The sequence below is a fragment of the Chroicocephalus ridibundus genome, chromosome 1 (assembly GCF_963924245.1).
Source record: "Chroicocephalus ridibundus chromosome 1, bChrRid1.1, whole genome shotgun sequence".
NCBI classification, from domain to species: domain Eukaryota; kingdom Metazoa; phylum Chordata; class Aves; order Charadriiformes; family Laridae; genus Chroicocephalus; species Chroicocephalus ridibundus.
Window position 1 is genome coordinate 146276634 of NC_086284.1, and position 24743 is coordinate 146301376.

Genomic DNA, 24743 nt, shown 5'->3' on the forward strand with positions numbered 1-24743 from the left:
CATATGTTCTTAATGAGGAGAAAAAGGAGAAAATAGGCCCACAAGCCCTTTTGGTTATGTAAGTTTTCCAAGAATTATGCCTTTTTGACCAAAACCAGGAAGAGAATGTTTCTGAGGTTCCTTAATTTCCTCCTCTCCTTGATCTGTCTTCAGCTACTGCTGCCCTTTCCACTGTCATTTCACCTTGAGAAATCCAATGTCTCAGTGGGGTCTTTAAATATAAGCCAGACTATAAAATCGGGTTCCCTGAGAACAGAAAGAGCTCTGTGTGACCAGTTACAAGTCATCGACGCAGCTTTCGGTATCGTGTATTTGCAGTAAACTCTTCATGATCGGAATAAAACAACTCTGTCTCTGCAAACACTTTCCTGAGAAAAAAATAAAGTAGGTCTGGATTCAGCAAATTATTTAACTGTGTACATATATTCAAGCATGTGAATAGTCTCAATGGGACTGCTTGCATGATCAAAGTTATGCATGTGCTTAAGTACTTTGTTGAATTTGGTCCATAGCGAATAAATCTGAACTGATACTCAACAAGCAGAAAAACAAGCTAATTTGGAGTGGGGTTAATTTATGTCCTGCAGTGTATTTGCTTAGCTGTAAAATGAACATTTCAAGAGCCTGGTTTTTGTTTTTTTTTTTAAATAGAGCTGCTGTCTGAAATTCAGGGGAAGCAAACAAACATCAGATTAGAATTTAAGTTAAGTGCATTCTTCAGGCTCTTTCTTCTTAGTTCTGTTATTCTCTCCAGTTAATATTTATTTCTTGGAGCCTGAAGAGCAATAATTCCTGGTTGTTTCTCCTCCGAGTTTTCTAGATCTCGCCTCATTATTTGCTGTTTATTGAGTATGAGGGACATGCTGTGTTAGAGATATAGAAAAATGCAATCTCCGTCTTAAAACAGTTGAAATCCAAACGACTGATATTCCAAGATGTGAAATATGTTCGATTTTCATTTCTCACAGCGGATTCTGGATGCTCCCAGAGACTTACAGGTTTCAAGACTCAGTTCCATGGAAGAAATACAAATTAGCTCAAACAAACGAATCCCAACCAAATTCCTCCCCGTTCTTCCTGACCAGGCCACATATGTTAACTCATTTTAATTGGGGATCTAGCCTGGAATAAGTAACCAGGGCGATCCTATGCTCTTCTCTTTGTTGTCAGCGCCAGAAGTAATAGCTGGTATCTCTCCCAGTTCGTGGTTCCTGCCTAAGCACAGTATGAAAATATTCAGGAATAGTTACAGTTCTGGCAGGCAGGATATTCATCACTCATGACTGAGGCTCTTCTGTTTAACGCACAGGAATGGGAACCAGGTAAGCCTGGTTCTACCTGTTAATCAATAAATGGCTTTTCTTCTGTTTATTATTCTGTTTCTATTATTATTCTGTATTATTTTTATTATTCTGTTTCTATTGATTAATAGAAAGTCATCTCCTGCCTTCAGAGAGAGCTCAGTTCACTCAAGTTCGAGGAATACCTTGAAATCTAGGCTGGGGAGTGTTTTCAGAGGAGTGAAGACATTACTAATGGATCTAACCCCTGTGCCTTAGCCATAAGATTATAAGATCTGGATGAATACTTATAAACCAGGTTTTAAGTTTTCACTGGCCTGTTTAAATCAATAGTTATCTGGCATGGTCAGTTGTAAAACATAATTTTTGAAGTGTTTTTCTTAAAAGTTCTGTCTTCCGTAGATCATTGCACTAGAGTCCAGACCTTCATTAGGAAAAAAAGTAAGTTTGTAGTTGCCGTGGTTACAAAGAAACGCGAGAAAGGTGTGAACCTTGACAGTTTCAAAACCGAACAGGTGTACTCTTCGCTGGGTAAGAAACTGGCTGGATGGCCGTGCCCAGAGAGTGGTGGTAAATGGAGTTAAATCCAGTTGGTGTCCGGTCACAAGTGGTGTCCCCCAGGGCTCGGTGCTGGGGCCAGTTCTCTTTAATATCTTTATCAATGATCTGGATGAAGGGATCGAATGCACCCTCAGTAAGTTCGCAGATGACACTAAGCTGGGCGGGCGTGTTAATCTGCTTGAGGGTAGGTTGGCTCTGCAGGGGGATCTGGACAGGCTGGACCAATGGGCTGAGGCCAATGGTATGAGGTTCAACAAGGCCAAGTGCTGGGTCCTGCACTTGGGTCACAACCCCATGCAGCGCTACAGGATTGTGGCGGAGTGGCTTGAAAGCAGCCCGGCAGAAAAGGACCTGGGGGTGTTGGTGGACAGCCGGCTGAATATGAGCCAGCAGTGTGCCCAGGTGGCCAAGAAGGCCAACAGCATGCTGGCCTGTATCAGGAACAGTGTGGTGAGCCGGACTAGGGAAGTGATCATCCCCCTGTACTCGGCACTGGTGAGGCCCCACCTCGAGTACTGCGTTCAGTTTTGGGCCCCTCGCTACAAGAGGGACATTGAGGTGTTGGAGCGTGTCCAGAGAAGGCCTACAAAGCTGGTGAGGGGTCTGGAGGACAAACCTTATGAAGAACGACTGAGGGAGCTGGGGTTGTTTAGCTTGGAGAAGAGGAGGCTGAGGGGAGACCTTATCACCCTCTACAACTTCCTGAAAGGAGGTTGTAGAGAGATGGGGGCTGACCTCTTCTCCCTGGTGACAAGTGATAGGACAAGAGGAAATGGGTTCAAGTTACGTCAGGGGAGGTTTAGATTGGATATTAGGAAACATTTTTTCACTGAAAGGGTTATTAAACATTGGAATAGGCTGCCCAGGGAGGTGGTGGATTCACCATCCCTGGAGGTGTTTAAAAAAAGGGTAGATGGGGCACTGAGGGACATGGTTTAGAAGTGGCTTTTGTCAGGGTAGGTTAAAGGTTGGACTCGATGATCTTAAAGGTCCCTTCCAACCTCGGCAATTCTATGATTCTATGATTCTATGAAATGCAAATAAGAGGAAATCTAAATGACATATGATATTGGGGGAGAAGTTACTGATATTAGTCTTTAGACATTTAATTTTAATGTGAATGACAGCAAAATGCTTTGCCTATTAAGTTTTACGCAAATACTTCGCATCATCTTTTTGACAAATCCTGACAAGAGGTATCAGTATAAATCTCAAGCAACTTAGAAGAGAGAAAATTACTTACTATAGCTCTGATAAAAGTATGGGCAAACATCAGCTAAAACAAACAAACATCCCTATAGGAACTTGCATCCATCTTCCCTAGAGAAGCTAAATGGTGACAGTACCACTATGCTAACCAAGGACTGAGAAACCATCTGAAGATCAAGCTACCTAAAAATGAGTCTTCTGTTGAAGAGTTGGTTTAGTATAGAAAAAATCTCACACCTTAAAAAAAAAATCCAATGACAGGGACAAAAGTAGCTAGCTAGGAGTGAATGACAAGAAAAAGATTTTCATTTGGAAACCTGGAAATGTGCACTCGAAACAGGTGTGATATTTAATATAGGAGTTAATTTGCCTCATACCTGGAAATCTCTGATCAAGGACACTTAGACAATAATATTCTTTTGTAATGCACAGAAAGGCTGTAAAATCTTCATGATTTGAATGTTTGTTTGTTTGTTTTTCCTGTAAAACATAGAGGGATCCTCTCTCTCTCCAGATGCGATACAAAGCTTTACGATACTAGGATGTCCCTCTATGAAACTCACAAATCAGCAATATTTGAAGGGCCTATCATGGTAATATTGCTTATTACCATGCTTATTACCAATACAATTAGCACAATTATAATTTCCAGTGTAAGATTTGGCTCTATGAGCAATATATTTAAATACATTTAAATAAATTTATAGCTATATTCACTTTCAGTTTATAAATCACGGTTTTGTTATTCTTCCATAAAGCTGGCAAACATATGCCAAAAGACATGCCTACTTTTTATTATGCACAGATTTCTATCATGCACATAAAAAGAAATACTAAACCCCTTTCATATTTTGCCCTTGTCAATAAATTCTAAACCCCCTATTTTTCCTACTGCACAGTACTTCATCTCCATCGAAAATGATGGGAATTACCTGTCCCCTGAAGCAGCAAAATCAAGTCTAATATACTTTAAAATACAAAGAGTGCAAAATTTCAAAAACACTTCAGTAATTCCCGAGCTTAAGCCCCATTTTCATAAGTAAGTTAGGGCCAGATTTCCAAGGCTTTTGGAAAATGCAAATAGATGCCTAGAGGGCTTTCAAAAGCACACATCAAAATGGAGAAGGAAAAAAACCAGAACAAAGTATTGCTGCTGAGGTTTCCATATTAAGAAGTTTGCACGGGAAAAAAAAAGAAGAGTTTTTTACTTCTCATGGATTTGTGGAAAAGCTTGGGAATAAACACTAAAATGATCACTGCACAACAGATCTTCAAAGCTTTGTAATAGATGTTTTAGGTCATCCTAGCAAATCTGTTGCAGCAAAAATTGGTGCTTTGCTTTGCAAGGTCTGTGTTTAACATGAATTCGGCAGATTAATTTCGTTGTTGAGAACAGTTTCCCTGTTGTTTTGTAAAGCCTTTTTCTCGGTCTCATTCCTTGCTTTTGTGGTCCGTCAGTTGGGAAACATGAGAGGGCAAGATACGTGCTTTCAACAAAGAACTAATTTCCTGATCCCTCTGACCTGAGCGTGCCAAGCTTCCCCACAGAGAAACAAATTGGATGAGTATTTTAGGATAATTGGGTAGTTCGATGCCTTACAAGTAAGTTATTGGAAAGCAGAGCTGTGAAAAGCTCTTTCCTGGCTTTACCTGTAGTCGCCTCTCATCAAGCACTTTGTTTTTGAGAGGTTTCATTTTGTGTCTACTTCAGACACAACTGAAAAAGAGCAAAGGGAATAGCAAAGGCAGTCTTGTGAGAAGGTTTCAGATACGTACATTATAAAGCGGTTGTTATTGGGATTAAAGTTTCCTTCCTGCGGCTTTTCTTGTCCCTTCTCCTTTTACATGGTGTCTTTTTTTAAGGCAAAAATGTTCAAAAGTCTTTTGTGCCTGTGTGAGTCTCCATCCACAATCACACATGTATTTACAGATCTATGCACATCCTCACAGGATTAGGGCTTTCTGGATTAAATTTTTAAGGACACGTATCTTGGCTTCTTGCATCTATTGGAAGTGCCTAGTGTACTGGTGAATCAACGTGGGAGATTCTCACTACTGGTTCGTGCCTTCTGTTTTTCTCTCAACTCACAGATCTTGCAAATTTGTTGCGCAACATCGTAATTCCTTGTCCTTGGGGTACCCCATGCTGGGAGCACTGATGGATCTGATCAGTCACTCAGTAGCATATGGAGTCACAACCTGGGAGAGGCTGTGCCAGGACAGGGTGCTGCCCTGCAGGCTCCCCAAGGTGCTCCACAGGGAGGTTTCCAGTGGGACCCTCCCTCCTAATGCCACAGGCAGGCTGGCCAGCTGGCCCGACACAGCTGCCTGGTTGTACCTTCACATAACCCACATCTGGACTGAGGTTTCCTGGCCCAGGAGAGTGTAGAGAGCTCTGTTGATAGGGATCAAATGGGCTGCTGGGCATATCAAAGCGTAAATCTGTTTCAGCAACTGTCACTTGAGCAGACCCCATGATCTTGGAGTCTATAAATGAAATAAAGCCTTCATGCTGCTTTGGGGTTCATGGTAGTTTTACGGATGGGTGGGAACTATACCCAGGAGTTGAGCGGGCCGGTTGTAAGAAGAGGGCACAGGTCTGGGTTTCTCTTGGATTCAGTGTTTGAAAATACCATTGGTGTGGTTAAAAGTCACTCAGCTAGCCAGTAGCAGAGTTTGTCATCTGAGCTTCAGGCTCTGAAATCATGTGCTCTCAGCGCTAGGCAGCACTGGGCTGCTCCATCACCAGAGTAACTCCACAGCCAGAGTTACAGCTCTAGACACGAGCGAAGGCCAACGCCCAACGAAGCTCGACTGCACAGAGATATCTCTGAAGAAGCAGATCGGCACTTCTTCCCACAGGCCGTTTTCTGCACAGCCAACACTCGGTCTCACGGGAGCATAAGAAAGGTGCATTTTCCAGCATCCCGATATAAGGGAGAAAGCCTCACCCAGGCTAGCTGAAGACTGGGATATGGATATGCTCATGGGAGTGACTGAAGCACAGTAGAGAGATATCCAAACCATTAACAGAATAGTTGTAACAGTGGTCTGATAAGGTCAGGTCTGACCTGAGATCAGGGCAAGCTAATTTACCCTTCTGGGAAATAAGCTGAACACAATGTACCTTTTTCTATACTAAGGAAGTATTTTAGACCAGTTATTTAAAACTGCAGCTCTATTGCTGAATAGCAAGCCCATTCCGGCCCAGCCAGTTCCCCTTTTGCGGCTCCGCAAAGCCACATCATTTTGTAACTGGGAAGGACTGGTGAGCTATCAGAAGGCGAGCTGTTGCTTCTTATATTCTGTCATGGCAGGGGTTATCTAAACACCCACCTAGGGTCCCTTTGCGGTAAGAACCGTACACCTCTGTTGGAAAGAGGTAGAGCTTCATAGACTCTGCAGGTCCTCTGGGACATTTCCTAGGAGAAGGAAGAGCAGAGTCATGGCAGGAGGGAACTCAGCCGGTCTGCTGGTGGTTAAAGGCAAGCGGCACCTTCTCCTGACTATAAATCTACCACAGAGCAAGAGAGGTCAGATCTACAATAATTTTTTTTTTTTTTCCAAGCGAAAAGTATCGTGCTCGCATGTGAAAATATAACTACAAAAAATGTTTCTGCACCTAACTATAATGCCTGGAGGAGGCTTAATTTAATTTTGTGTCTAGGGCCATATTCTCAGCATTGCTTCAAAAAGACCTGTAGTAATTCATATTAAATGAGGATCTGGTCTGTAATTTTCTATACCAAGTGAAAATGAGCACTGGTTTCAATTTTTTTTCCCCACCGCTCCTTATAGCCTGAAGAACAACCCTCCAGTGAACAGAATGATGAATACTCCAATGTCCTGAACATGATGGATTTTAATTTCTTATTAGAGGAAGCAGAGGAAGAGAGAAAATAATGGCTTTAGAGAGAATGGCTCTGTTTGTTTGGTTTTTTAAGTATCTACATTTGCCTGGTAGTCTGCTATATAAGTGAATTTCCTTGAAATCTGATTATTGATGTACCTTTTTTTTTATTATATCTTTTATGTCAGACAGCCCACTAGCACAGTTCCTCAGGGGAGAGCGGAAGGGGTGTAAACGCAGAAAAAAGACCCGTAATGCTAAACGGCAGGAAAAAAAATAGTACAAAGTGTAGGTGGTCAAACCCCAGCAAAATAGTTTTGTTAAATTCCTGATGTTTTTCTAAAGAACTCAGCTGTAAAAGGAACCTGTTATGTGACACGGCAGAAATTCAGAGTAGAACTTTCTAACATAAAGACATCATTTTATTTGTGCACTAAAACTTCCTATTGAAATGTAAGTGTTAAGTAGCACAAGCGCAGCCTTCTGACACTAGCTGGATCAAGACTGGCTGTATTCTTCTCCACTGCTGTAGTAAAATCACAGCTCCAAGCTGCTTTCAAGGGTCCGGTCAGTAAGTAACGGCAAACAATGTGCCAAGCAGGAAAGCAGTAAACACACACTAAATTGATTTAGGCCAGTTTTTATTCTTTCAAGCAATAGCAAGTAACCTCTTAACTCTGTTTTTCTGACCTGTCCATGACTTTTTCTGCTGTTTGTTTGCTTTTTCATGTCACTCAGTTTGTGTCATGCCTAAATAAAAAGATGGAATGATCTTTTGTTCTTGGTCACTTTTAATTTGTTTTGTTTTGTTTTGTTTTGTTTGGGTTTTTTTTATGAGCTGTACTCACAGACCGCAGAGTTATAAGGATTGTAATATTAAGGAAGGTTGAAAACCAGAAGGTCTTGAATAACATTGACTTTTTTTTTTAGGTATTGTAGCAAAAAAGGGTTTCTCAACTAATTATCTGGCCTTTCAACCAAAGACAGAAACAAAGGAAGAGTCGAGCTGCTATAAAATAATCATTCTGTTTATCTGTGCTGTACAAACACTGCTTGTAAAGTAATGATAAGCCCTTTGCACTTAGATAAAACAGCTGATGCAGGCATCTCTCTGAGACGCCCTGCAGATCTCCCTATTCAAAAGAGGCTCTTGCCTAGATGCAGGTGGGAAACAGTTTTCCACGCGGTCCAGTGAGTATTTTAGAAATCTCAACAAATTTCTTCTCCTACAGTCTAGTGAAACGTATAACCTGTGCATACTGGGGCGAGCATCCCCATTCCTCTGGAAAGGACACGAGGAAGGCAGATTAAAACTCCTTGCTCTTTTTGTTTCAGAGCAGGAATGCCAGCCCGGGTCTTTCTGACCCCGCCTCTCATCTGTCCGCAGGGGTGCAGTTAGTTCCCTCTCACCTACCTACATCTCCCTGCCCAAGCAAGCGGGCTGGCTCTCAGCACTGAGAGGGGCATCAAGAGGCCGATGCCCTATTTTGCTTCTGCGCTTTGAGCGAGGACAGCTCAACCTTGCTCCGAATCCCCACCGTTCGCCTTCTCACTCTCTGGGGGGTTCTCTGACTTTAAGCGTGCCACGCCTGAGGAGCGCTGACAGAACTTGTGTTGAAACATACATTTTTAGATTGACTAATAGATATTTTCTGACAAACACCCCCGAAGTCTTCCCCGTTAATCAATACCTTCTTAGCTGCTTCTGTGTATAGGCAGCTGGGGGTCTGCTCTGTCTCAGCTTCCCTTACAAAGGCTGGCGTTGAAATCAGAGGCACTTTGGGCAAGAAAGAATAGTTCCTGCAGGCTGTAAAGTGAGAGAAAGCAATAATAGCAATAATAGGGCCTCGTTACTTGAAACACACAGAGAGAGGCAGGCCGACTGTAAGGAAATTTGGCTTAGACTGAGTTTTGTTTCTTAATAGGGAGAGGGTTATGGAGATGATCCTATTTGTTATTTGCCAGTTATGCCCTGCTGTGAAACTGCTTTTGTCTTCTGAGGGCTTTTTTTTTCTTTTCTTTTTTTTCATCCAAAGGCACTCTTTCTAAAACAATGTTCCCATCCCTGTTTCACACCAAACTTTTGGGGAAAATTTGGCAAAGTCATACACCTATTTAGGCCTAGCACTGTGTGAATATTTCATCTTTCACAAGCCGTGCCAAAGAGGCTCAACATGAAAACAAGGTTCTAAATGATTTTGGGACAAATGAGGGGTGTTTTTCTCTCTTCCAGTATTAAGTGTTTGCAAACTTCAAAGGAATAATAACCTTGAAAAAAATTACAAAACCAAATATTGCTTTGAAAAATCAATGCTTTATTTCAGAAATGTTACAATGAAACATCTGGGATGGTTTTGATTTTTTTTTGTTCTTTTGGGGTTTATATTAGGTTTTTTCCCCTCTGCACAAGCAATTTGTAGACACCCACAAGACCCAGCATCCTCAGGATTAGCGTGGCACGTCTTCCATGGAAAAGAATGGAGTGTAAAGAGCTCTCAGAAGAGCCTCGTTTTATGGTGTGGCACTGTGGGCCTCCATCGACAAAGAGGGCAGGTTGCATATCTGAGCCCATATTCCTTTTTAATTTGTTTTCTCACAGTCAGTGTTTGCTTTCCAAGTGGGTGAAAGAGTGCTGCTATTGATCATTCCCTGGGAGATGCCTGCACAGATAGACTACAGCCAAGGAGAAGCACGCCTCGGAGCAGGGCTGTTGCCCCTGTGAAGCCTTGGTAGGTGTCCTGCAGTTCATTGCCCCAGGTATTCCCCTGATTCCTGGCCCCTTGGACCAGGTACAGCCTGCCAGGGGATCATACATCAGGACAAACAGCTATGCCTGGCATGGTCCCAAAGAAGAAAAGAGGCCAGGGACCTATGGTGTAAATGCGTGCGAGAGAGAAGCCAAGGGGCTGAGGAATGTGAAGTAGTGGCCTGTTCTGCGAGTCCCATGTTCAACGTGTGACACTTGGGAGACCTTGTTATCTGAGGGCTAAGACAGTGTGTTGTGGTCTTCAGGAAACGAGGGGGCCAATTTCACCTTCTCTGCTCTTTCTTTGAGGTTTGGCAGGAGCAACTCTGAAACAGAGCTCAAACATCCGATGTTATGTTTGGTTACATGGCAGGCTAATAGAAGGCGTCATCTGGGATGTCAAGGAAATGTTTTTCACTCAGCATCACGAAAATTCCTAGAGTGTCAGCAAAAGCCCATGCTTTCTGCTGAGTGGATTTATATGTTTCCATCTTCCTAATTTGTGTAGACACAGAAATCCCCCAGACCAGCATTAGCTTTCAAAGCTGTTCTGAGAAAATACCTGTTTTCCTCTGATACTGGCAAAGTCTGCTGGTACAACCAGGTACCCTTCGTATCTGCCTTGTGCCTTTGTGACCTTACCTCCACATAACAGAGACTTCCCTCTGTGTAACAGCTATGACACAGGAAACCAGTGCGAGCGTCAGACAGCTCCGGCCAAATGATTTCTGACTAGAGTCCCCAAAGAAAACTCCACACATCTGTAATATATTTATGGTTCTGCTTACTCATGATTTCTCCTCCCTGCGGTCCCTTTTATTGGAGGGTATGGAAAATTAAACTCCTTCATAGACTCCAGCAAACTAAACAGAACTAACAAATGAATGGTATGTTCCTCAAACACCATTATACCAGTTACTGGCTGACAAGTTTACATTGGTACACGGCATGGGATCTGCTAGGAGTTTCTTGCAACCCGTAACACACTCAGGGCCAAACGGTACCAGAAGCGGGACTCACATCGTCTCGTGCTGTGGCTGAGGGCACTTTTATGGCCCTTAAATGGGCAGTGCTGTTCGTACAGCAGTAAGAATTGCTAAGTGAATTTACAATGCATAACTCCAAAATCACCTTTTTTAACTATGTAGTAGCAAAATAGCCCAGAGAGGGGATGTAAACCCAGATGCTCCTTACAGTGTATGAAGCAATGAAAAGGGAAGGTTGGAACTGTTGTTCTCTATGCTGTATCTTTAAAAAACTTAAATCTCCTATAAGCTGGAGGCAGACCGTTCAGTCATTTCAAGGTGGATATAACTATAATACACTGTGCGATTTACATAAGACATATATTTGGTTAAATTCTTTTAAAAGGATATCATCAATTCAAAGATTACATTTTCCTGGGTCATTAAAGTTAGGCACATGCTAATTTATTAAAAGGTAATGTATTATATCTAGGAAGAGATAATATCTGCCAGAAATTCCAGGGAGGCTTTAGAGGTCTTGCTGTGATGAGTCGAGCCGATAACAGCATACGGTGAGACAGCTGCATTAATGGAGCTGCCTGTTCCAAGGAAAAGGGGTGCAGTGTGGCGGCAGTAATCGTTTGGGAAGGTAGCATGGAGAGACACGCAGCAGTGGAGCCTACGCAGAAAAAAGGAAACGCACCAAACCTCATTTACTGGGTAGCATTGTAGCACATCACAGAAGCGGCCGCTAACTTCACTTAGCGTGCACCAAATACTGTCCAGCCATGTGCAAATAAAAAGCTCCTGTACCAAAGAGCTTTCACAATGACAAGGTGCAAAAAGCCAGTGTGGATGCCCCATCAAGTAACTAGCCTGTCAGAAAATCTGAAGGAGGCTTGCAAAGTGAACAACCCTTTGCTAAATTATCTCTTGGTAGATGTTTGCTGTTAAAATGACCCCATGGGAATATGGAGGTGCCCAGATCACGGTGGCTGTGGTGGAGGGAGGGTGGCTGTGTTTCTAGCCCGTGTGACATCAGCAAAGAAAACGTCAGAAGTCAAACCTGAAGGCTACACACAGTCCATCAGTGAGAGGACGAGCCACTGAGGTTAATAACTTGCTTCAGTGCAAGAAGCACTGGAGGAACAACACGCCGGAAAGCAGCAGTGTCAGCAAAAAGGCAAGGTGACAGATGTGAGCTGGAGGAAAGCTGGTCCTTCAGCCTCACTCAGTGCACTGGGATCATCCCTGCAGGTCCACTGCTTTGGCTGAGAAACTCTCAAAGTAGAGCTGTTAAGCAGAAAGGGGAGGGGGGAAAAAAAATCTCTGTTGGAATCAATGCTGAGCTGCAGAGGTTGCCGCAGCAATGTGGGAAAGACCTGGATAGAGGCAACCATGGTGGAAAACCTACAGCTGGGAGTGAGGAGGAAAGAGCAAAGGCTGGTGATATGAGACAGCAGTGTGAGAGGCCCTGGAAGCTGGTCTCGGCTTGAACCTGGCCTCTGTGTCAGCAAGATTGTGTAAGGGGGGAAGCTCCTGCCAGTGTCTTGCTCTGGGGCTGGGGCTGGGAGCCGGAGCCTGGCGGGGAGGGTATCATTACGAAGGCTGAATCTCTCTTACGTCTGGGTGAGCCGTACAATGATTTCCCATACGTGAATGCCAAATTAGGCTAGAAGGAGAGAGCTGAGATAAAGAATATGAAGAAAACATGCTTTATGCTGAAGTGATTTTGTTAATTATTGCAATTCTAAGTCAGTCCTAAGAATTTAAAAGCAACACCCTCAAAGTTCAGCAGTAAGTGCCCTACCTGATGTCCACTGTTTCTGAGACCACAAATCATTTCCAGATCTTTGGCTCCTAACAGCCACCTTTTCCCCAAACGTTCTCTGTTTTTAACCCCTCCGAGGGCCTGGGAAGCTCCGACGTTACCTGCATTTCCCTAACTCACAGGGCGCCATCGCTGAGAGCTGGAATGCCATGGAGCGGGAAAGGCACGTCCCAGACGCCAGAGCAAAGATACTTTGCCGCAAGACGTTACTCTAGGTTCCATCATCCCATACCATGAGTAACACACAGCCTCCTCCTGCCCTGCCCAGGAGCGGGAGGAGCAGGGAGGCAGGATTTGGGCAGCTAGCCAGCAGCAACCCAGCGACAGACCCTGACTCAGAGCATGAGCAACCTTGCCCTTCCTGTGGATGTTTCCTTGAAAGGAGTGATTTGGCCTCAGGCAGAGGAGATGAAAAAGAACACCAAGAAATCATTTATATTCAGGAATTGCTTGCTTTCCTTTTGCACAGGTTTGTTTTTTAAGGATGAGCCTAATTGTTTCCCATGCTCACCTTCTGGTAGTTAGCAACTTTTAATGTGAGAAAGACACACGGGAAAATTAATACTCATAGTTTCTGAATTGTAAGATAGCTTTCAGAGGAACTGAATGGGTTTTTTTCAGTGTTACTGTCAAGAAATCTTCGGGGCTTTGAAACTAAAATCTCTTCTCCTAATTTCTAAAAAAAAAATTGCCTTCATTGTGAAGTTTTGATCTGAGCACAGAATCCGAATTGTGTTTTGGGCTCCGACTGGAAATGGATTCGTGGCTTAAAAAAGGAACTTCAACTTCACCTCTTCCCTAGTTTTCCCATCTGTGAATTATTGTTTTTCTTCCAGCAGAGCTTTATAAACATCCAAGCAAAAAAGGCCTTGGAGAAGTATACTGTTATACAACTGCTAATCATTACTATTCTTCTATTGTATTTGGTGACGTAAGAAAGTCCTAGCCAGATGCCTTAAAATCTGAGGAAATGTCTGCAAGGCATCTTTGTGGTAACACATGGGTGCAGATGCCATTCATCATTTTGTTGACAGTTTAACTAACTACTCCCAAGCCAAAAAAGATCACTGAAATCCCTTCCAGAAATATTAGCTGAAGGACAGGAGCAAGTCACTAAAAGCTCAGGCAGTCTGTATAATTGGAAATGCCAAGGCTCGTGAACTATCAGGAAGGGGTCTGCAGAAGGTAATCAAAAAATGCTAGCTTGCTATGCATACGCTTAAATTCCATATGCAGGAATTTACACCTTCCCTGGAACAAAAAAAAAAAAAAAAACACGTTTAGAAGTTTAGAGCTCTGCACATTGTACGCAGTTGGAACCACTCATCCAGAAACTCTGGTTTGAACTTTCCGAAGTACCTGTGGGATTTAGAACAAATCCTGGTTAACTTCAGTAGAACTGGGGCCCTCACATCACTTAAATAATTGAAAGCTCGAGTTAGAATTGCCAGAAACAAGTTTTTCAACCTTTTATTATTTGCAGCACCTTAAAACTTTCCCTCCCCCCCCAGTGGAAGTGTCAGTTCCTGTATTGTGATTTAATACTGCAGAAAATAGGTTTGCTTTTCTTAGTTACCCTCTGCAGACCCCTTAAATACACTCTTTGAGCACATAGATTGCAGGTTAAAAACTCTAATTTGGATATATCTCAAAATATTTACCATTTTCTCTAGAGCCTTTGGTCCCGGCATCATTCAAACATTACACAAAAGGCAGGATGTAGTCCTTGTGTTCAGAAAAAGATGAAAACCATCAACTTTAACTGTTTAGTATTTAAAATTTTTATTTGAAGGCCAATTTCACAATGTTTTGACCTCTAGCTTGCATTTTTTGAATGTTTGATGTTGGTAATGATGTATTCCTGACTTTTTCCTGATATTACATGCCTTATGTTGGTCCTCTACGCATTATAAGCCCAATATTAAAAACATATTTTCATATAGAAATATGGATGGGTTGGGGTGGTTGGCCCACTCCCCCCACTTGTTTCCTGCTGAGTACCTTAGAAAACCTGGGGAAGCGGTCTGGCCCGGACCATCAAAATGTAACTTTATACAATTATATAGCGACATAGGCAAACTTCAGATCCAGATCCATGCTTGCTTCTGCGACAAACTCTGTTCTAGCAAATTTGAACTCATCTCTACTCCCTGTTAAAGCCTGCAAGAATGACAACCTGAGGAGGCCAAGACAGAACCAGGAACAGGCCATCAAACACAGCTTTAAAGGTTGTATTACTCTTGGTACCAGGAAGAACAATGGCCACAAGCGATTTGCTTTGTGTTTATAGCTTTTACCTTTGTATGCTGTTTGTCTTCTAATAAACTTCTCGACTCACTAATCAGCCATTCAGAGGAGCTTTCTGAGACGTGACTGGGGAAAAGATGAATGCGTCCAGTGTTGAAATTATGCAGTGAAATGCTACTTTGCATATTATAGCTACAGCATGATATATTAGCTAATAAAGCGCAACACAAAAAAGGCTTAGGATGGCGCACTGAGCAGTCAGTGGGCTGCTGAGAAAAATGCGAAGGAAGGATTCAGTGAGCTGTGTGATGAAGGGAGGCAGTCCAGGCGTTAGCCTTGGTGAGGCCTGACAGGTAATGGGAGCCAACGACTGAGGGGCTTTGGAGTGAAAAATCTGTGCTTGGTATGGTTGTAAGAGAAATAGTCTTCGTAGAACTGTAAAGATCAGCGTATGAAAGTGATGATGATCTGTTTGATGCAAAGACACAGAACGCCACAAAAATCTCTTCAAAATTGCAATATATACCAAGTGGATACAACGGGAACTGAAGATCACAGGTCAAGAGTTGTCACTCCATCGTGGACAGCTTGCCCACATCAGGGCTACTGTCACCAACCCTACACACAGCAGTAACACCTGATACTTGGACAGTAACAGGGTTTTAGGGACTTGGAAAAGCAGCAAGGCTCTCTCTGGAACAGAGTGGCACAGAGGGGTTGGGAAACAAGTGAGGGGTATTGTTTAGGTGTTTAATTTAACTGCATCCAGCCTGAAGGGAGTGCTCAAAAGTACTCAAGTTCTTCTGCGTATTGGGTCAGCTTTCTCTCTCAGCCCCAAAATCACCAAAGATTGGTAGTGCCTGACCTAAAGAGCCTGACCTGGCTGTCTGTCTAATGGTTTGGGTTGCTCTGTTTTGTTTGGTTCAGTTCCTCTAAATAAAGCCTTAACTGAGGGCATTATTGATTGGAGAGGCTGCAGTGTTCATTGTCTGCTTTGGTGGGCAGAAAGACAAGCCTACATATTGGCATTGGAAAGAAATTGTTACTTGTTGCAGTTTGGAAAAACAGACTTCTCCGAGGCTAAATATCTGAGAACGTTAATAATATGAAGCATAGACTTTCAATTCTGAATTGCAGATTAAAACCAACTTCAAATGAGGAAGAATTCAAAGTTGCTACTTCTTAGAAAATGCTTGGTAGCTTAACTTCCTCAGATGAGGTCTGCCCTTTGATTTGTACCAATTTGGTCAGTTTTTAAAGCGATTGAATTAACCTAGTCTACAGCCATGCTGAGGTGTTCACAGCTGAAATGTAGCAATGTAAGCAGAACTGCTGGAACGGGTCGTATGAGCACTTACTTCATCTGTTCATTTGTTTCAGTGGTTAGTCCCATGGCTTAGTTCAAATAGCCTTTCATGGCCGGTAAATTAAGGAAAATCTTGAGAACTTGCAGCCAACATGGCAGTTTCGAGGTCAAATTTGCTTTTAAACCTTTGGGAATTGGTTATGTGGCAGTATGGAATAATAGTGTGACTGAGCATAAACATTAAGCAAACCATTAAAAGATCATTTTTACTCTGAGAAGACAATTTCTTAAGTGCTAGGAAAGGCCAAAGCTACACGGTCACTGAAACTTTTATCTGGTCCCTTGTTCACAGCCACCCTGAACACGTCTTTACTTCCATGACCTTGTACTTTTTTTTTTTCTGTAGAAAAGCAATGGCCTCATTAAATAAACCTGACCAAACTGGTCCCTATTGCACACCCATTCTCTGTGTACTAAGGGTCACAAGGACAGAAATAAAAAGCTATTACTCTACCGAACCTTGTGATATGCATAAAGAACATGAAGTAGGATTATATATATTGAGAACTGGAGCTTTCTGAATTTCAAGTACCTGTTTTTACACTGGATTAGCATTTCCCCTGACCCTCCAAGCCTTGTTAACAGAGTGTCATGTGGCTGTCCACAGTGACCAGCAGAAGGAGGGGACCCTCTCTTCAGCTCAAGCTTTTCTTCTATTTGGGCTTTATGGAATGCCATGAATGGCTATGAACTTGCCACTGGAGAGGCATGACACACTGTGGAGCTAGGTTTTTCAGGTATTTGCTGGCAACAGAAAACCAGTGGACTCCTGATGTCCTCTCCAGGCTCCAGACAGGGATATGCTGCAGTGGGCACAGTCTTCTGCCTGTCTCTTTGAAGCATGGTCTTTCCTGCCTCTCCTTTTCATTCTTGGGATGCTACTCAGAAAAGTGCTGCCTATGCATTCACCCTCCATCTTGGGTGGGTTTTGCAAACCATGCTGAGTTCCCAGGGGCCACAGCTACAATTAGCAGTTAAATTTAAGGTAGGTTTGGTACGCCTGCAGGAATGGCAATGGAAATAGTGTGTGCAGTACATGCATACACTAGTCCTGTCTCTTCCCCACTGCAGTTCTCCTCACTCAGCTAGCCATCTTTCTCCTCCGCATAGTCAGTGCTGGCACAGCCCCCCCTCCCCAGGACAACAACATTCATCCCTATTGACCTTTTCTTGAGTTCTCATCTGGTCTCAGCATCTTTTTTTCTCCCCAACTCTCAGTCTCTTTGACAGCCAGATGCCGGTCCCATGTCTTGACCGCTGTGTCATGCACCGGTCCCCTCTTGCTACTCCAGGCACCCAGTCCAACCTCTGTAAACCTCAAGTCTCTGGCCTCAGGTATTGTCTCATAGCCTAATCTCCTTCTCTGGTTGTCCATCTTACTTCTCACACGTACAGTTCTGGTAGCTTTCTTCTTCATGGCGTATGTTCAGAAGGAGGGAAATTCTGGGAGAGCAGGAGGGAAGGAGTGCCTGCTTTTTGCTTTGGTACCTCAATCCACAGGCTAGAGGAGACAGAACTGCAACTAAAGCAAAAGTTCTGCTTGCCCCTAGGATGCCAATGCAGATGGGTTTTACCAAATTTTTAGAAAATCAAGCTGTGAAGCTTTATTGAGGCTCAATTTTACAAGCACAGGTGTGCTGATCTAACAGCTCACTGCCAGCAAGTGTGAGGTCTCCCTGCCTCCTCTTGTGGAGGGCCTGCTGCCACCTTTTATTTTTCACTGGTGCTTGTATCCCTCAGACCTACCTCTGATCACTGGCAGAAAACTAATCCAGCCACTTTCTGTGGGATTAGTGAGCTGAGTTAGGGGAGCCCACAAAGGGGCCTGATAAGAATGAAAACTGACACATGGAGATACAACCTGGCCAGGAGAAGGAGCCGGGCACGGACCTCCGCATTCTTTTAGCCCGCAGCCCCTGGACAAGCTCAGTTGGCCAGAGAGATGCGGTCTCTGGATCTGGTCAGCTGGTGCCTGCAGTTTTTCAAAGCCTCGTAATGTGGTTAAATTGGGGCAGGCTTTCACAAAGGCAAATTTCATGTTCCTTTTTCAAAGGGTAAGGGCATTAATGCCTCTCTGAGAAAGATTACCAGAATATTCTGACACTGCAAAATATCCCTAGCCCTGGTTTTAGAGATAAGAGAAACTTCTGGCTAAGAGTTTTCCATGTAATTCAGGTTTAGATAAATATTCTGTGTGGAAATTTTAGCTAAAATATCTAATGTTTGGTAAACGTACTTAAGCAATCTTAACAATAGAGCTGCCAGCCCCACCTACAAGAAGTGGTTTGCACCCTTTTGGCAGAAAGATCTAAGATTGAATGGGAGTAAAGAAAAGCTGGGAAAATTATATTGTTCACTATTTCCCAATGAGTCATCAACAGGTTTTTTAAAACTTCGTAATAACAGCATTTTTTTAGAACACATGAGATGCTTTTCTTCAAAAAGTAGCATTATAATGAAGGAGGAGTGGAAACGCATGTGCTTTTCATCTCCACGGAATACAAAGAGACTATGTAATGTAAAGCAGACCTTAAAAGAGACAAATAAGCACGTTAAAGAAAAATGCCGGTAGAATAAATCTGGATAAAAATGATTCAAGTGCACATTGAAATCCTTTCATATCATCTGAAGTGTATGAGCTAGACAGAGAAAACTACGCCAAGAGTCACGGAAGGGCTGATAGATAGGCTCACACGCCTAGGACTGATAAACAAGTTTTGTGCAAATCTCTTTCGTACTGTTTTGCTTTTTTTCTGATAAATATTTAAAAAGAGATTTGTCTTACCAGGGTGCCTTTAGTATGAGAAAGTGAAAAGAGCAGGGGTTTAATATTCATAGATTAGAAAGAGCTTTACAAACTTTTGTTTTGTTTTACTTTATTTTGTACAGAGTGCAACCCATATCACACACAAACTCCCTCATAGAGTCTTTGCCACCCTTGTGCTACTGCAGTTACGAGATTAGGGCACGTACCTTTATGGTCTTCCAGTTTCCCTCTTTTTCTCCTACTGCCTCTCCCTGCCTGCAGAGCCCTGGAAACATGATAGCCCAGGCCCCACCCTGCTGCTGGAAAGTTCATGGAAACCATCAATCAGAACTAGTTGCCTTTAGCAACCAACAACAAATCTGTCCGAGTTAACCACAGGGATTGAGAGTACGTGGTTATTGCCATGTTGATGTTCAACTCCAAATTCCTGGCATCAGGAAGACTTAACCTGTAGGAGCTTCCAGAAAGCAAGTAAGTATTAAGTAATGTCTGCAGGGTGTGATAGAGTCTCCCCCAACTTGGCTGCACCCCCGTCACTGTTGCTTAGGGCAGAGAGAGACCCTAAGCCAGTTTGGAAACAAATGACCAGGGGGTTCCTCATTTGAGGTGCCTGTCTCAGTTGTGGGGGGGTGAGGCATGCTAAGAATGCCACTGGACAGCCTGTCTTGCAATCCTCAGCAAGGTTTCTTCTGGTTGAAAATCTGCAGGAGTGGAAATGTCACAGTCAGCCTACCTAATAGCCTGAATTGTAGCATATTTTAATGTTATTCTTGTTGAGTTGTTCCATAAAACCTTAAACACCTTGACAGAGGAAGAGATATATACCTATCTATAGTATACGTATAGGTGCAATATATATATATATTTGTATTGAGAAACCGTATCTGATTCGCGATACTTGTACCAGGTGGTCCTTGACGTGCGTGCGGTACCATCTCCGGCCTCACTTAGGACCACCTTCTGCCCCTTCACACAGCGGTAAAATGAGACAGCGTGAGCCGCAAGACTACGAAGCACAGGAATGCACACAGAATTGTGTTCATTCATAAGCCTTATCGGCGGACCAGTTGCTGCCTCCCAAAGAGAGGGTCTGAAATAAGTGCGGTAGTCTCTGAGGCTGGGTGGCGGCAGAGGGATTATGGATTCTGACCCTCCCACCCCAAAATGTTTTCCTAGCTCAAGGCAGTGTGATTTTCAGCAGCTGCCCCTGTGCTAACACCTATGCCCTTGGGAACAGGAGGTGGAGAGGAAAAGAAGGGAAAACAGGAACATGCACTTCAAAATCAGCGCAGGTTTCAAGGGGGAAAACGCTGAAGAAGATGATTTCTCTTCGTTCCTTTCCTCCCCTGAGCACCAGATGTGGGGAAGGAGCCTGTTGTGGTGTTGGAGGGAGGCAGAGCTGTTGTTACTCAGATCCCAGCATCTCTGTTCAGTACAACTCATCCTGCCTTTGGGGAAGCTCAGCAATTTCAACACCATCTTGGGATTTTCCAGAGGGCACAATCTACCCGTTAGTCATTCAGCCTATTCTCCTAGTGCTCTTTTAAAAGCATCACGGCATTTTGAAAGAAGTCAGAGGTCATCACTTGCATGGCTTGACATTTACACTTGTATTTTTTATCAGGAGATAAGGGAATGGCATACAGTACTGGTAAACCTGAAAACGGTGGAATCTTTATTATTTTTTTTTCCCCGAAGAATTTTAGAGCTCACTTTCTCACACTTATTCACAATCTAAAAATAATTCTCTCCTTTCATCAATTCATTAGCAAAACCACATTGCAGTACACTGCACCTTGTTATTGACATTCTTATCAATATAAACACTGCTGCAGAATAACTGCCTGACCACTTCTGCCAGACAGAAAATGCCAGAAGATGTATTCATTCTGTTGATAGAGCAATTAATTTTTAACTTCCCTCCCATCTTTTTACACCCGTCTGAAAGACACAGGAATGCCTGAAGCCAGAGAAACTGTATAGGTTCTGCTACCTGAGCATCTGGGCTATCATTTGGTAGGTCTGGGCATCAACATCCTTCCTGAATGTAGCGGGTGCTGCAGAGCTGAAAGTAGAAAAGCCTAAAATGAAATAACCAGTTTTGCATTCTTTGGATTTCCTGGTGATAGGATGGAGAATTTTTATCTTTATTTAGATTCACTAGATACACTATGAAGTATATATGGTAGATTTTCCAGCAGATAAAGGGAGAAATCTTCAACAACATTATTCTTAATTAACGTTAGGTGAACATTTTGAGGTCTCCATCCTGCTGGGCTAGGTGAGAAAGCATTCCTTCCCTTGAAGAGTTTAAAAACCAAAGAGACCAGAGAGGCATCAAAATCAGGGACAGCCCTTTTTTCACAGGCAGAGAAACTAGACCTGCAGAAGCCCCGTGTCATTCTTCACAAGATTACCCCTTTTCCCAGAGATTCTTTTAATAATAAAGCAAACTTTCCGTATTAGCAGTATTCTACACGTGATCCGTTCTTTGGCAAGTGCGTTCCTTAATGTGCCAATTAAAATAATTCAGTTACCTTTGGCCCTCTTGGTTTATTTGGAGACCTCAAAGTACATCAGCATACACACAGTAATAACCGATAAGGGAATAAAAATATAAACAATCCTAATTTGTATTATGCTGGATACATCAAAAAGCTACTTTTCCATAATCCGCTTATTGCCTTTGTAATCCTCACACAAGACCTCTGAAAATCTCCCTAGAGCATAAAGATAGAAAAGAATCAAAGAGGGAGGGGAAAAGGGAAGCACATTTAATAATTGAGGAAAATCTCATTTGAGCAAAAGCTAATTTATGAGCACGTGGAGCTTCATATGGTTCCATGTAAAGGCTCCAAATATGGCTGGAATGGGGAAAAACCAGTTGTGCCTAGCACATCTAGACCATACAGCTAGTAGCTAGACCTGGACTGATCAGTATCATGAATTTAGGGAAAACCTGAAGTTGGGATGGAGGGACTTTGTTTTAAAGGGTATACAGGGAAGCAGGTAGAGATAAATCAGCTTTAACTCTGCTATCCAATTCACAAAATACCAGTTTCATATTTGGTTGCCCAAGTATTGAGAACTCATCTGTTTCCAGCACAAGTAAACATGGCTTTATTTCGCATGACGGGGGAACTTTGTCCCTACAATATAAGCTATCCATGGGGGTAGTCCTCTGGCCATGCCATGGCAACTAGGTAAATTCAGTTATTTCACCTCCATTTTTACCATAGTTTTGACCTCAAACTGAAGAGGGACCCACAAATCTCTTTAAATTGAAGCTGCCATGTTTTGGAAAGCCCAATTTCAGTGCTGGTTTCTCCCATATTTCTGCTTGCAGGGCTTGGGAAAGAGGTGGTGGAGGCCCCATCCCTGGAGACATTCTATAGAGACTAGTAGTTAGGTCCTGTTAGCCCTCCGAGTGCCAATATACTAGACGAATACCCAATGTACAAAAAAATGGTAGACTTAAAGGGAAGTATAGATCTATACCTGTGGCTTACATTCAGGTAGGTTTAAATATATTTTGAATTTATTCTCCTTTATTTTGGCGTTCCCGTATTATTTTCTGGTGTTTTCTGAATAAGTATGCATTAATAACCATTTGTGCCAGGCTGCACACATGTGGAGGGTCCAGCATGCCGTAGACATGCTGAAGGCACTGCACATCCATTGCACAGAGGCTTTGTGCATGCATGGTAGTTCTGATGCAATCAAGACGTGTAGAACCCACTGGGAATATGTTATAGAGCGTATCAGTACATGCATAGTGACCAACTATGCAGCATAGTCAAATGTTAAGACTGTCTGGACAGAAATACTGTTCTGACAGAGTTCCTGGAAAAGAGATCCAAGGGATATGTCTGAACTCCTCTTTTAACCTACGAGATAAAATTTCTGGCTAGAAAATCTGGCCACACCCAGGAAATGCAGGCGTATGTATGGTAGTCCTACCCAAACCTGAGTTCCCATGGTGGGAAACCGACGCAAATAAAAGGGGATTGGGCTGACATGCATCTTTGTGCACTGACACACACAATGCAATAAAATACTGGGCTACATTCCTTGCTCAGTACTATTGCTCCTAGTAGTAAATCCACACCCAGCAGGGATGGAAGAAGGAAAACCAGCCACAAGAGACAGACAACAGGCAAAGAACTGTCTAGGGAGAAGCAAGTTTCGGGAAGTGTAATGCTCCCGGGAAGGCTCCGGGGGCCCTACAGACCCCACTGATGTAGCAAATCCTGTAGCAGATCCCTGGGAGCACTGCTGGTGTTGCTTTTGCTTCCCCCTCCTTGCAAGAGTTTGCAAGTCAAGGCCATGTGATGAAGGCGGCTTTTTTTTTTTTCCCTTTTTTTTTTTTCCCTTTTTTTTTTTTTCTTATGTGGTCTCCCTGAAAGCAGAACACAATTTCTCCAGCTTTGTAATTCAAAAGTATTTTAATTCTGTAATGGCATTTATTCTTCAGGCTGTGAATTGACCATAAATAGTTCTGTGCAAGAATTTGCTATTGGGACCGTGGTATTTACTAGAGACAAGTCAGATAAAGCACCTTAGGCTAGACTGCAGCCCTTTTGGTCTCTGTTCATAGCAGAAAGAAGGCTGGGAGGACCTGAGGGGATCTCCCCACCCGAAAGCACGTCACAGGCTTTCCACATTGCTTCTTCACTGCATCAACAGCATGGGAGGGCTGGGAGAAAGAGAGGGAATGACCCGGGCACGCTACAGGCCAGAAACCTGTGCCCCAGAAAACTGACAGCAGCCGGTCTAGCGTGACATAAATCAGAGCAGCTTCTTGTACTTACAGATAGATCTAGAGGAGCACCTCTACTCTGAAAAGTGGAAGAGACATCAATACTGCCCTTGCACTTTCCGAAGCTGTGCCTCCTGTGGTCCCCGTATTGAGGAGCATCGTGTGGAGTATTGCTCACTGCATTGTGTGCTCTCCTTTCCACAGCATCAAAATGCCCCAGCATAGAACTGCCAGGGTAGCGCGGACTGGTGGCACTGCTGCAGTGTCGCTGGGGCAGGAACTGATGGCCCCAGGTTGGGCTGAAATCATAGAATCATAGAATTGCCTAGGTTGGAAGGGACCTTTTAGATCATCTAGTCCAGCCATCAACCTAACTCTGACAAAAGCCATCACTAAACCATATCTCTGTATCTCATATCTCCATATCTAAACGGTGTGCTGGGCTGTGGGCAGAGTGATGGGAGCCCTGGGGGATGCTGGGCAGGGGCAGTCATGGCTGGCAGTGCTGTCAGGGACCTGACAAAAATTGATTTGGGCAGGCCCTCAGGTTTGCATTCATCATTTATGAATTTATCTACCAAACCAAATATTCTGTGGTGGATATTCATGGATGAGCCTCACTCACTTACTTAGGAGCACGTATGCCAATGGAGCTCAGTATAGCACACAAACCCTGGATAAATGCATAAAGTAATCATGGTCACTGCGTCAAGTAGCCCTTTTTACAGACATCTAAAAATAGCAGTGAGTAAACCAAACTGCCTTGAGTTAACACAATGTCCGGAGTTGTCCTTGCACACACTGTGGTTAAAACAGTTCTCAGCTCTTGGAAGTCAGTGGTCAGACACTTCTTTAAAACATTTTGAAGTTAATAATGTTCTTTATCCTCAAAGCAGGCCTACTTAATTGCAAGTTGATTTTGCTGTACAGTCGTTTTAACACCTACATGTACTATCTCATCTGATCAAATCCTAAGTCACTTTGCAGGCAAGGATTGGCTTAAACACTGATGCAGCAGTCTCCCTGTCTAGAATAATTATTTTGGAGGCAAAGCAGCCCAAGAGTCAACCCATCCACCAATGAGGGTGGGTAACTTTGGGTAATTTTTTGTTACTTGGAGAAAATAGATAACAACGATTAC

The 24743-nt window shown here is 43.2% G+C and overlaps 1 long non-coding RNA gene across 1 annotated transcript; it reads right to left on the reverse strand.

Annotated features, from left to right (window-relative positions):
* Positions 1-11076: 11076 nt before the first annotated feature.
* On the reverse strand, positions 11077-19087 carry LOC134510156 (uncharacterized). The gene is made up of 3 exons (XR_010069516.1): positions 19050-19087; positions 14761-14836; positions 11077-11311 (listed from the first exon to the last, which is right to left on the reverse strand). It is a non-coding gene; the product is annotated as an uncharacterized LOC134510156 (long non-coding RNA).
* Between the last annotated feature and the right edge of the window lie 5656 nt (positions 19088-24743).